The sequence below is a fragment of the Astyanax mexicanus genome, chromosome 3, assembly GCF_023375975.1.
Source record: "Astyanax mexicanus isolate ESR-SI-001 chromosome 3, AstMex3_surface, whole genome shotgun sequence".
Taxonomy (NCBI): Eukaryota; Metazoa; Chordata; class Actinopteri; order Characiformes; family Acestrorhamphidae; genus Astyanax; species Astyanax mexicanus.
The window spans coordinates 23082035-23094739 of NC_064410.1; the positions used below are offsets into that span (position 1 = coordinate 23082035).

The 12705-nt window shown below is 36.5% G+C and overlaps 1 protein-coding gene and 1 long non-coding RNA gene across 2 annotated transcripts in view; both read left to right on the top strand.

Moving 5' to 3' along the window:
* LOC103032989 (zinc finger protein ZFP2) overlaps positions 1-12705 on the top strand; it is a 48009-nt gene that overhangs the window by 6736 nt on the left and 28568 nt on the right. The window lies entirely within an intron of this gene.
* On the top strand, positions 6619-12005 carry LOC125799456 (uncharacterized). The gene is made up of 3 exons (XR_007438433.1): positions 6619-7228; positions 11642-11713; positions 11785-12005. It is a non-coding gene; the product is annotated as an uncharacterized LOC125799456 (long non-coding RNA).

Sequence of the window (12705 nt, forward strand, 5' to 3'; positions counted from 1 at the left end):
CATATATATATATATATATATATATATATATATATATATCTACACATAGAGAGAGAGAAATAAAAAGACAGAGAAAGAGATGGATCGGCTATGTACCAGTATTGGTAATATGGATTAGAACATTACTCAAATAGGACTACTTAATTCACATCACAACTGATGATCTGAAAAACATTAAGAAGGCAGAAAGAGGTGCTACTTTGAAAAATCTAAAATATAAAACACATTCTGATAAATTATTCTGAATGTTTTTTTATTATTAATCTACATCTACATCTAATACAGAACATTTTAAAATAGTGAAAACCCACTGAATTTAAGGTGTGTCCAAACTTTTGACTGGTGGATTGTTTGGAAGCACTCACGCCTGTGTAAGTTGTGAGGTGTTATCTTGTGAATGAGGCTGAACACTGGCCAGTGTGCTCATAGCAAGGCTGTGTGATATATCAGAGTTTAAGTAAGGTCTGTTACTGGGTGCCAGATGGCATTTAACCTTCATCAAACCGCATTGTCCTGTGTGTGTGTATATATATATATATATATATATATATATATATGGGAATATGGCAAAGAAGAAGAAGTTACCACCCACAGTGGACAGTGCAGTGGGTGGTAATGATTGCGACTGGCCTTATCTGGATAGAATTGTCAGTGCCAACAGAAAAGCGACTATACAGATGTGGCAGATAGAGATTATGTTTGAAAATGCATTACAAGTGTTAAATAAAACCCTTAACCACAAATAAAGCAGTGTACGCTGATCTTGTTTACTAAGCAACTTGCCTGTCGTCGTATCAACAGATATAATAGGAGCAGCACCTTCTCAATAACTCCTGAAGTAGCGTTATACAATTGCTCTATAAAAGCGAACTGCCTTTGTTTGTCGTTTTTGGTTACATTGTAAATTGCACGGATGAAGTAAATGAAATGAATAAACCCTCACAGGAAATCTGCTGCGGCTGCCACTTGCTGTATCAGAAAGCAGCAGGCATCATCACTTTTTACATTTTACATCACCGTACAAAGCTGAGACAAGCTTAATAAAAGTAGGGTGCCTCGTAGCAAACGAACATATAGAAATCTTCTTGCTCTTCATTTTGTAGTATAATTAGGTTTCACAGCTGTGTTGGTATAATCAGGAGTTATGTACCTCGAGGGTACATAAACAGACAGCTAAAATGTTCACAGCATAGCATGATCAAACACCACAGCTGTGCTAGCTCAATGGGGAAATTGTTTTCTCAGGGTGTGTAAATAGTGAATTAGACCATGCTTTAACGCGTATAGGAAATGTTAAACTAACACTTTTGGGCCTCGGTGAAACCGGTGGCCTGAAACCAATAAGACTGCTCATTATATTTACTGCAGTCTGCATCAGCGTTCTGATTTGCTCATTTCATTACTGAGACACCTGTAGGTGGATTTTCACCGGGCAGGATGTGCTTTAGTAAACAGAGCTGTCTGCAAAAAAACTAGAACATTCTTTTTGTTGTAGTTCAGTCGTTTAAAGTAGAAAACATGGATTTTCTTCTGACTGGTTCAGTAAAACTGCTAAGTGTATCCTTTCTTCATATAATTGCACAAATTAAATGGATGTTTGATTCACCCCAGCTAACAATTTTTGGTTAGTTGAACATTTTCTACTCTTACAGGGGTTGAACAATGAGTGTGGAAGGTTTCATAGATAAATTGGAGCAGCTTGGTGGCCAATCTTCATTAATTGCACATTGCACCAGTAAGAGCAGAGTGTATAGGTTCAATTAGCAGGGTAAAAACACAGTTTTGCTCAAAATATTGCAATGTACACAACATTATGGGAGACATACCAGAGTTCAAAAGAGGACAAATTGTTGGTGCAGGTCTTGCTGGTGCATCTGTGACTAAGACAGCAAGTCTTTGTGATGTATCAAGAGCCACGGTATCCAGGGTAATGTCAGCATACCATCAAGAAGGACAAACCACATCCAACAGGATTAACTGTGGATGCAAGAGGAAGGAAAAATAGTGATTTATTTGCATGGACTTTAAGCCAGTTGGGAGCACCAGTTAAAAACACTGTATTTTAGAATGCTGCAGGCTAACAGACGTGGCTTTTCAATAAAAGTTTGTATTTGTTATCATGTTTTACTACACCCTAAGTTCATTTCACACCAGATTTATCCTTTAAATGCATTTATACAGGCCAAAAATTCATATACACAAATCATATATGTATCTGATCCATGTTTATAGCTAAAATGTCAATACAGTCCTGAGAAATTATGTGTAAAAAGGCAAAATATTTGATAGTTGAATCACTTTTGCCTTATTATCCACTTCATTGACAATAACTAGTCGCAGTGTCTCAGTTTTACTTTTTTAAATGGTAATTTTTTTTTAATTGCTAATTTTCAAACTCTTAAATGTAAGAACATGAAACTTTCTTCCCATGAGACTCCCCTCCTTTTAAACCCAAAATTATTAGATTTTGCACTGTAATTAATTACTATAATTGCTAGTTTAAATGGTTGAAGGAACAGTCCTTTTCTAGGCAACAGAGAGCTTTAACAGGCTCTTACACAGGTGCTGAATTTACAATGCCAATGAAGTTTTATGAATAACTCCCAGTGAGCAGTCAACTGTTTTTTTTACTGAACGTTTAATTTTTGGTTCATTAAATAGGGCATAAAATCTAACATTTAAGCAGTGGGGAAAGTGAAATACTCTGAAGAGACTGAAGAGAGGGGGATTACATTATTCTGCCACTCTTTCTGTCAGGCCTTTCCAGTCTCTGGATCTGAATCTATTACAACACTTTTAGGAAGGCCAGTATCTCAAGACTGAGATGGTGAGGCAATAACACTGCTGCAGCCTCTTCAAGCGTGTATGAGTCTACAACCTGTCATTATCAGGTGGGCCAGGCAAGAAAGAGAAAAGTGCAGATGTGGTGTTAAAGGTTTAAAGTTTATTTACACTATTTACAGATATATACACGTACAAAAGGAACCAGAGGCTAAACTAAACATACCAGAAAGCAAAGTCTGACACCAGGCAACTGATAACAACAAAGGCAATCCAGAGACTTAAATAGAGTCCAGGCAGAGTTCAAAACCAGAAAACTAAGTCCAAAGGGGTAATCCAAAAATCAATGTCAAAAACGCAAGGGGGTCAAAAACACGGCAAAAACACAGATATAGCAAAGAGTATCACTTTGTACACATGGATGGAAGAAAGGAAACTATAGTGTCCTTAAATAGTGGAATCAACAGGAGTTCCAAATTACCACTCTGGTGAAGTATCGTGGCGCTGCGGCATGTGATCGGTGACATCACCGTGATTGTAGTCCTGGAGCGACAGGAGGGGCGGAATGAGACGTGGCTGGCATGACAGTTGTGTTATCTGGCAACCCTCAGCATACTTTCTGCTGGAAACTGGGCGACCTGGAGAACCTGTGCTAGTCTAACCCTCTCAGACCAGGCCTCCTCTTACTATATCAACAGCAAAATAAATATGCTCAGGCTCAGACTGACAGCACAATGAGAGCAGCAGGAGGGCTGCATTCTAATTCTTACAGAATCGTGGCTCAATGACAACATCCCTAAATCAGCCGTTCAAGCAGGCAGGCTGTCCCGCTTCCACACAGACAGAAACCTGTCGTCCGGGAAGACGAGGGGAGAGGATCTGCTTATCTGTCTGAACAGAGGCAGCTGAATCAATGCTTCCGTAGTTTCTAGTCTCTGTTTTGCTGCAGTGGAATACATTATGATAAAGTGTCATATTCATAATTGCCCAAGAGACTATTGTGCTATTTTAATATTTTGATGATGTTTTCTTCCCACCCAGTGACGTTGCTAAGGACACCGTTGGGGCTTTCTGTGATGTGGTCAGTTCAATAAAGAACAAAAATAAAAATACAGGTTTTTTCAATAGTTTTCTGTGATTTTAAACATATAAGTTTAGAAATATAATATCCAACTTTTATCAGCATGTCCTTATTTCAACAAGTGGGCAAAAAATCACTGTAAAGTGCTGTTGATCCCCACAAATTAACCACTGCCACAATGGGAACCAAACAGCCACAATGACTATCATACCTCTTTTCCACCAACAAAGTGATGGTGCTGGAGCCGGAGCAGGTTCCAGTTCCTGCGAACCTTTTAAGAACCGGCCCGTGTTTCCACTGCTTTAAGGAGTCACTCACTACGTATATGAATGTGGGCGTCAACAGAAGTCGTTCAGAGAATCTGGCATCAGCACCATGCCGGTGGAAAAGTGCCCTCAGAGTGCTGAATAGGTTTGCTTTGTGAACATTTGGTGCATTCCTAGTTATTATTTATCTTGTTTTAAGTAAATAGGCTCTATCTTGCACCCAGAACAAGGCGCGTTATGATGCTCATTGCTATTTTACACTTCGCCAACAGTCTATTTTTTCCCGCCATCTGCCTGTGCTGTTCAAATAGCAACAGTAATTGTGAATATATCTACACTGATGGGCATGGTGGTCTAGAAATGAGGTGTGTTCAGGTAAATTTCTTGGCAACGAAAAATAAAGGGGCATCTGAAAACAACCTAGACAGACGCCAGCGGTCAGACATTCATTGCTATCTTGGCAGTAAATTGTAAACACAGGCTGATCGCTGTAAAGTGCTGTTGATCCCCTCATATTAACCACTGCCACAATGGGGAAAAAAAACAGTCACAATGACTATCAGAGTGTATCCAGAGGGAGCTGTAGAAGCTGTACAACCTTAGTACCACCATAGCAGCCACTCAATGAACATCACAGCAACCATCCAGGATACTACAGCAGCCAGCTAGCATCATTAAAGCATTCATTTAGCAACAGCAACAAAAATCTCCAGAAATTGCAGGACTTCATTTTGCAGTGGCAATTTCAATGCAATGAATCTTATTTTTAATGAGAGTTTTGTCTTACTAAGCACTGTGTGTGAGATTATTTTGTGTCATGGATAGGCAGGTCTCAGACATGCGCAGAAACAATAAAACAGGTTTATTAAAAAAAGCCCAATACAAAGGGTAATCGGAACAAGCAGGGTAAATGCCAGTGAACAGCAGCAAGAGAGAGAAAACATACCATACATGATTAAGAGTCCAGGGGTCATACACAGACAATATCAGCAATATCAAAAAAGTAATCCAAAATCAAGGTCAGTAAATACAAATCAGTTTGGGTAACGAAAGAGAAACAGGGGTTTATATAGGCCAGTCATTCTACTAAATGACCTCTCAGCTAACAGAAAACATTATAAGAACATTTGGCAACATTTTAAAAAGGTTCCAGAAGTTCCACAATTGTAGCATAGCTACTAACCAATATTAAGCTGGGCTCCTCTCACACCTTCACAGTGTGAACAAGCATGTAATTTTTAAAATAAAGTGTAAAGTGTTGGGCCTGTCCAGGTAGGTGCACCATTGAAATAGCAATCTGCCAAATTCAGAGGGCACCTGACTCTTAAAGGGGAACTCTGGAAATGGACTTTGGGAGTATTAAAACGTGATTAAAAAGTACTTACTTTTGTTGAATAGCCCACCTCCTCTCTTGCCGCAGCTTTCTGAGATCCAGTATTTTGTGTACTTTTGTGAACAGGCTTTTAGAATGGATTATACAGGGCATGCCTTGCGCCTGCAGATAAATCGCTTTTTCCAACGTTATCCAGATTTAAAGTAGTAGTGGTTCTTTGCATTCTAATATCGACAGTAACCAGATATTTTTAGCAACAGTTGGAGTTTATGCATTTCCAAGGAGTTCATTTTTCGTTCGTGCTCGATGGTTGTCTTATTGTGACTTAAATTTAAATGTTACCTACACTATGGGATGTAAACCCTGGCTTTAAATACACTTATTGTGCAGTTTAAAAGTTCTAAATGAATCGTTTTAAATTTCAGGGCTCTGTGGATTCTACCTAAGTCTGGATAACGGTGTAAAAAGCGATTTATCTGCAGGGACAAAATATCCCCGATATTATCCATTTTAAAGCCTGTTTGGGCAAAGTGCACAAAAAAATTGATCTCAGAAAGCAGTGGGAGAGAGAAGGTGGGTAAATCATTTTCATCACATTTTAATACACCCAAAGTCCATTTCACACGGGAGTTCTCCTTTAAAGTGAACGTCAAGTGACATGCTGATTGGTTTATTTCATGTTGCACCCAAAACACACCCATGAAAAATAAAGGTAAAGGAATTAGTACTTTTTACTGCCTTTTACCTTTTTAACACGTGTAATGCATACTTTTCCTGTCGTTACAATAGTAAAGACACACTGAAACGCATGCATGGTTGAGCACTTCCTGAAGATGGCTAAAATAGGGTCCTACCCAGATAGCCAGCGACTTTGGCCCGGAGTCGTTTCTAAGTCGGCACTGCTGGTTTAGAGTCGCAAGCAGAAAAATACTTCTGGCCCACAGCTGGCCCAGTGTCACTTTCTGAGTGTTCTACATCAGTGTCACTGAGCAGTCGTTTTGGTGCTGGTGAACGACTGTCGCACCTAACCTGTTGATTCTCTGAACACAGGTGTGTACTGGCTCAAATACGGCAGACGACCCTGTACCAGCACTGCACTAACAAAGTGGAAAACTGACTGTTCCCTACTGTTAGCACATTTTCTACCAAAGCTGACTTGTATATTTTCTTTTTATTTACAGTTATAGATGACTCCTGTCAGTAAGAATACTTACTCCCGCTGTTATGCTGCTCCTCACACACACACGCACGCACGCATGCACGCACACAAACACACACACAGCCTGTTATAGTACACACACACACACACACAGCCTGTTATAGTACACACACACACACAGAGCCTGTTATAGTACACACACACACACCCACCCACAGAGCCTGTTATAGTACACACACACACACACACACACACACACAGAGCCTGTTATAGTACACACACACACACACACACACACACAGAGCCTGTTATAGTACTGCTACACGCACACACACACACACACACACACACACACAGAGCCTGTTATAGTACTGCTACAGGCACACACACGCACACACACGATCAGCATCCCTAGACCCCAAAACCAACCGTCGCGCACACCCCAAACGTGTGATCACGTTTAGAGTGTAAATGAATCTAGATGATATTTACCTTGGTGCCCCTGCGCATCAGCCCAGTTCAACCCGTGCGGTTTCTCGTAGCACTTGGCGCGCGGATTCCTCAAACATTACAACTGTCAGCTATCCTGAAACCTTTGAAGTTTGTAGGTAGGTAGCAAACCTAACTAAGTATTACGTACCTTTTTGAAATATAATTTATTTTGACTTAATAAATATTTTGGCCGTCAAATATGATTTATAACCCTATCTGTGTTGCCTCTTCAGTTAGCTAAGCTAGCTAACTTAGCAGCATATCAAGGTGATATTATCTGAAGCTAAATTATCTCAGAATGTAGCATTAAACACATTTCATGTTAATGTAAATGTTAATGTTGCTATAACAGTTACTAACAGACAACCAAAAAGTATGTTTTTACTTGAAATTCAAATTGTTAACTAGTGTACAAGGCCAGAGCAGAAGTACTGTTTCGGTATTTACGTTAGCTAAGCTATAAACAGTTAGCTAACTAGGATAGAAACCAGCCAGTTTGCTAGCGTTAGCTTAAATGCTTTTACAAACATACATACTGTAAAAGCATTTAGGCTTGCTAGTTAACCAATTTGGTAGTTAGCTAGCGAATTGGTCTTTACTAGCTAACCTAAATGCTTCCACAGAACTTTTGTTTAGATGTTGTACATTAGCTAGCTAGTCAGCTAGGTTAACTTAGTGGTTGTGTGTCTCTACAAGTCACTGTGTAATGTTTGTTTTAGCTAGCTTTTTAGTTATATAAAATGGTGCTGTGTCTGTGAGTTAATATAAAAAAATCTTTATTTGTATTGTTTATCCCAGAGTTCAGTAATACGTTCCTGCACACTCTGCTACTTCGTTAAAAGTGTATGTTATTAACTTAGCTAGCACATTTTTATATAAACACACTCACTACTACCAAATAAGCTTTAGTCAACATTTCTCTAATTTGTAAAATCACACTAGAAGTTGTTTGTGTATGCAGTATATTAGTATACTAGAGACAAAAATGTTTTACTTGAAAAAGTTTAAAATTAAATTACACACACACAGTTATCCTGTTAGACACAACAGGAGAATTTAACAACATTAAGTAAAATAGTGGAGCTTTTCAGAGCAATTAAATTATTCATGTTTTATATTGGCAAAAAAAGGAAATAGGAAAATCATAGATACATTTTATTATTGTCAGTAAATTAATATGTTTTAATGTTGCTGCCCCTACTTTCGCTTCTGCTGGTGCCCAATTTTCCAAGTACTTATTTCAAGAATGTGATGCTGAATTTAAAATGGTCATGTCATACAAAAGAAAAAATATAACAGGATTATATTTGTAAATATGACTGCAATAAACATATTTAACATTAAACTATTACTGTACTTTGATTCTATTAGTTGATAGTTGTATCTATAGAAACAAGCGTACAATTAAATATGTGTAGAGAAGGTATAACTTGCTTTTAGAGCCTACTCAGAAAATATAAATAAGAAAAACTATACTGGTGGGTGTGTAATGCTCTCAGGGAGTAAGATATAAATTTACTGAGGAGGAGACATCAATGAATTATTAAATTATCTTTATTTTAATTGTCTTTATATTATTTTAATCTTTATAATCAACACATTTTCCTTATAATTAATGTAGATGTATTTATATATTTAAGTATTACAGTATGGAGGACCAAAAATGACATACGTATAAATAAATAAATAAATAAATGCACATATAAATGTAGAAATAAATAAATGTTGAAATAAATAAATGAATAAATAAATAAATGTTGAAATAAATAAATACATATATAAATACACATAGAAATGAATAAATAAATAAATATATAAAAAATAAATACACGCATGAATAATTGTATAGGTAAATAAATAAATTAATAAATACATTTCTAATTTTTTATATTTATTTTTATTTATTCATTTATATGTGCATTTATTTATTTTTTCATTTATTTATTCATTCATTTATTTCAACATTTCTACATTTATTTATTGATTTATTGCCACATTTATTAATTTATTTATTTCTGTATTTCTGCATTTGTATGATAGTTAGGTAGGCGGTCCTATCCTCGCTCTAAAGCAGGATTGGTTTTTGAGCTGCAAAAGTTTTGGTTCTACTGCTTGTCACTACCCGATCTGTACCCCCTGCCCGATTTGTTCCGCGCATGCGCACGCATGCGCATTGCAAACTGAGCAGGGGCACAGATCAGGTAGGCAATGCCAAGTTGTGGTTCCGCTCACACTGTCGCAAACAGCTTGTAAAACGCGGTTTCAAAATGAAGGACTTACGTTTTTACAGAGCTCTGAAAGAGTACATTTTAAGTGGAACATTTACTCCACCATGCAACAAAAAAATGCGCAAGGAAATGCGGCGTGTGTCTGAAAACTTCATAGCAAAAGGTAAGTTAAAATCATATCATATTTTAGAAAGGTTTGCGTTAGCTGAGGAAGCGAAGTGTCCCGTTATGTGAACTAGTTAGTATAGCTAGGTTAACTATGCTAGCTAATTTAGCTCGGAGTATTTTATTATATCAATAAGTAATTAAATATGAAACGTGTTTTTTTTTCGGCAGACAACCGATTGTTTTACACTGGACCAAATAAAACGTATATGAGACTAGTTGTTTGTACTGAGGAGGAAAAAAGGTCTGTTTTGATGGAGTGCCATAACTCCGGCACCGGCAACCACAACGGTGTACGAGGCACGAGAGACAGGGTGATTGCTGGATACTTCTGGCCTACCCTAATGAAAGATGTAACTGAGTGGGTATGTTGTGAAGTTATAACACAATTTCTTATTTATTTCCAGAGCGTAAAACTGCAACACAGTACATATAAATGTTTTATTTAGTATAAATATTACAGTATTATTCATACAAGGCTGAAGTTGGTTTGATATTCGCAGCTCCTGATTCGTTTGGTTGTATGTACACTACCTTCCATCACTTACTTTCTCCAGTTTTACTTTAACGTGCTGTTCTAGTGTAATTCATTCATTTACTAAGTAGAAAATATCTTAACTAGAGAATTAGCCTCATACTTTAAGAGAAAACCTGGCATTAGCCTGGCCAGAGCTAATTGTATACTGTATAATATTTATTTTAATTATTGAATATATAATTAACAATTTAATATATAATGAAAAAAATATTTAATAAAATTATATTTTAAAAACCTTTGTGAGCCATACTGCACAAAAAATGAATAAAAAGCTAATGTTCCAATGTGATTTCAAATAATTTTTTCATCTTGGGCCTGACCAAATACACATGATATGAAATTGAAGTCTCCTATGTTAAGGAAAACCTAGAATTAGCCTGGCCCGAGCTGATTTTATACTGTAAAATGAATTAGCAACATGACATACGAGCCATAATGCACCAAAAATTGAATATTAAGCTGACGTTCCAGTATGATTTTGAAGGACTTTTTCATTTTGGACCAGAACAAATAAACATGAGATGAAGAGTTCTAGTATTCACAAAATCGCACTGGAATCACTGGCTTTATATTCATTAATTTTTGTGCATTATAGCTTGTATGCCATGTTGCCAGTTCGTTTTAAAGTATAAAGTATTTCAGGTTCTTCTTAAAGTAGAAGACTAAAACTCATTATATCATGTGTATTTGGCATGGCCCAAGATTAAATATCCTTCAAAATCGTACTGGACCATCAGCTTATATTAAATTTTTGCTGCATTATGGCTGTGTATGCTATGTTGCTAATTCATTTTACAGTATAAAATCAGCTCGGGCCAGGCTAATTCTAGGTTTTCCTTAAAATAGGAGACTAGAATTTCATATCATTTATCAGTATCAGTATTTGGTCTGGCCCAAGATGAAAAAATTCTTAAAATCACACTGGATTTTTTTTTTGAGTGCAACGGCTTTTAAAATATTATTGTATTTTTTAAATTATATATAAAATTTATTAATTTAATATTCAGTAATTAAAATAAATATTTTACAGTTAACAGTTAGCTCTGGCCAGGCTAATGCCAGGTTTTCCCTTAAGGTAGGAGGCTAATTCTCTTTTTAAGATGTTTTCTACTTAGGAAATGAATGAATTACACTAGAACAGAAAATAAGTGGAAGGTCGTGTATATAAAATTGCATTTTATAACATAATATATATTTACATAGTTAATAAACAGCTGTACTGCTTTTCTTCATTATAGCTCCTTCAGTGTTGATATGTGAGGTGTTAAATATAATATTCGGAACAGTTTGTGAACGCTCCCTTTAGTTCACGGTGGTTCAGTGAAGCGGCAGCTGCGAATATCAAACCAACTTCAGCCTCATATTATTTATTCAGTAGAAACAAAAGAAATCTTTCATAGATAGTTACCAAGATTCTGATTTTGTATAAAAATAGTGTAACAAAAACAAAGTAATGTAACGACAAATATTATTGTGCACGAAATTATATAGCACACCCCTTGTTCTAATATGTATTTATGATATGCATTTTATTTTACTTTTTGTACATGTTTAGACACTGTCCCAACTTAATTCTTCTTTTTTTTGTTTTTTTTTAGGTGAAGTGTTGTCGCCGCTGCCAACTAAATGACCCCATGAAGACGGGGACACCAGTGTTACATTCTATTAAGGTATTCCAAATTCTGTTTTGTTTAATAGAGAAAATAAATGTTTTGAAAGGTAATGGAAAATATGTGTTTAGGTGAAGGCTGCATGGGAGGTGATTGGCCTGGATTTAATTGGCCCACTGCGAGAAACTGGTCAAAAAAACAAGTATGTGTTGACCATGACTGATTTATATACAAAGTGGGTTGTTGCTGAGCCACTGCAAAATAAGACTGCAACTGAAGTGTCAGCAGCCATCATAAAGACACTCTACTTGTTCGGCATGGTCAAGAAAATTATTACTGACCAAGGGAGAGAGTTCGTTAATGAGGTAAAAGTCTAGTATAATGTGAATTCTTAACATTGATATTTATCTTAATTAGCACACATGTTTTTCTGACATTCTGCTATGCACACTGTATTTCCTTTTTGATGATTTGCACACAGCTGAATGAAAACATCTTTGCAACTCTGAAAATCAAACATGCTGTCTCAAGTGCCTACCACCCTCAGACAAATGGGCAGGTAATTTTCAACATAATTTTATTTGACATTTCCCTGTAATGTTAAAAAAAAATAGGAAATGTTTTAATTGTTGTTGTGTTTTATATATATATAGGATGAGCGAACAAATCAAAATGTCAAACGTGTATTGCGGAAGTATGTAAATGAAAGCCATAATGATTGGGACATCCATTTACCTGCAGTTGTGTATGGTATTAACACTGCTAAGCAAGTGGGTATTCATTATACATTCATTATGGTCGATATATAATGTAATCGATATATAATGTTTTATTTCTGATAACTTAATTTGTTTTTAACCAGTCTTCAACCAGGCACACCCCGTATTTCTTATTCTTCCATCGGCCCCCTCATTTGCCAGAGGTTATGAACGCCTGTCCCATGGGAGAAGACTTTAAAATTGCTGACCCAGAAGATGATCTTGACACCCGAGTAAATGAAATGAAAATTTTAAATGAGAAGGTTAGGTCCAAATTCATGTAGTCTGACCACA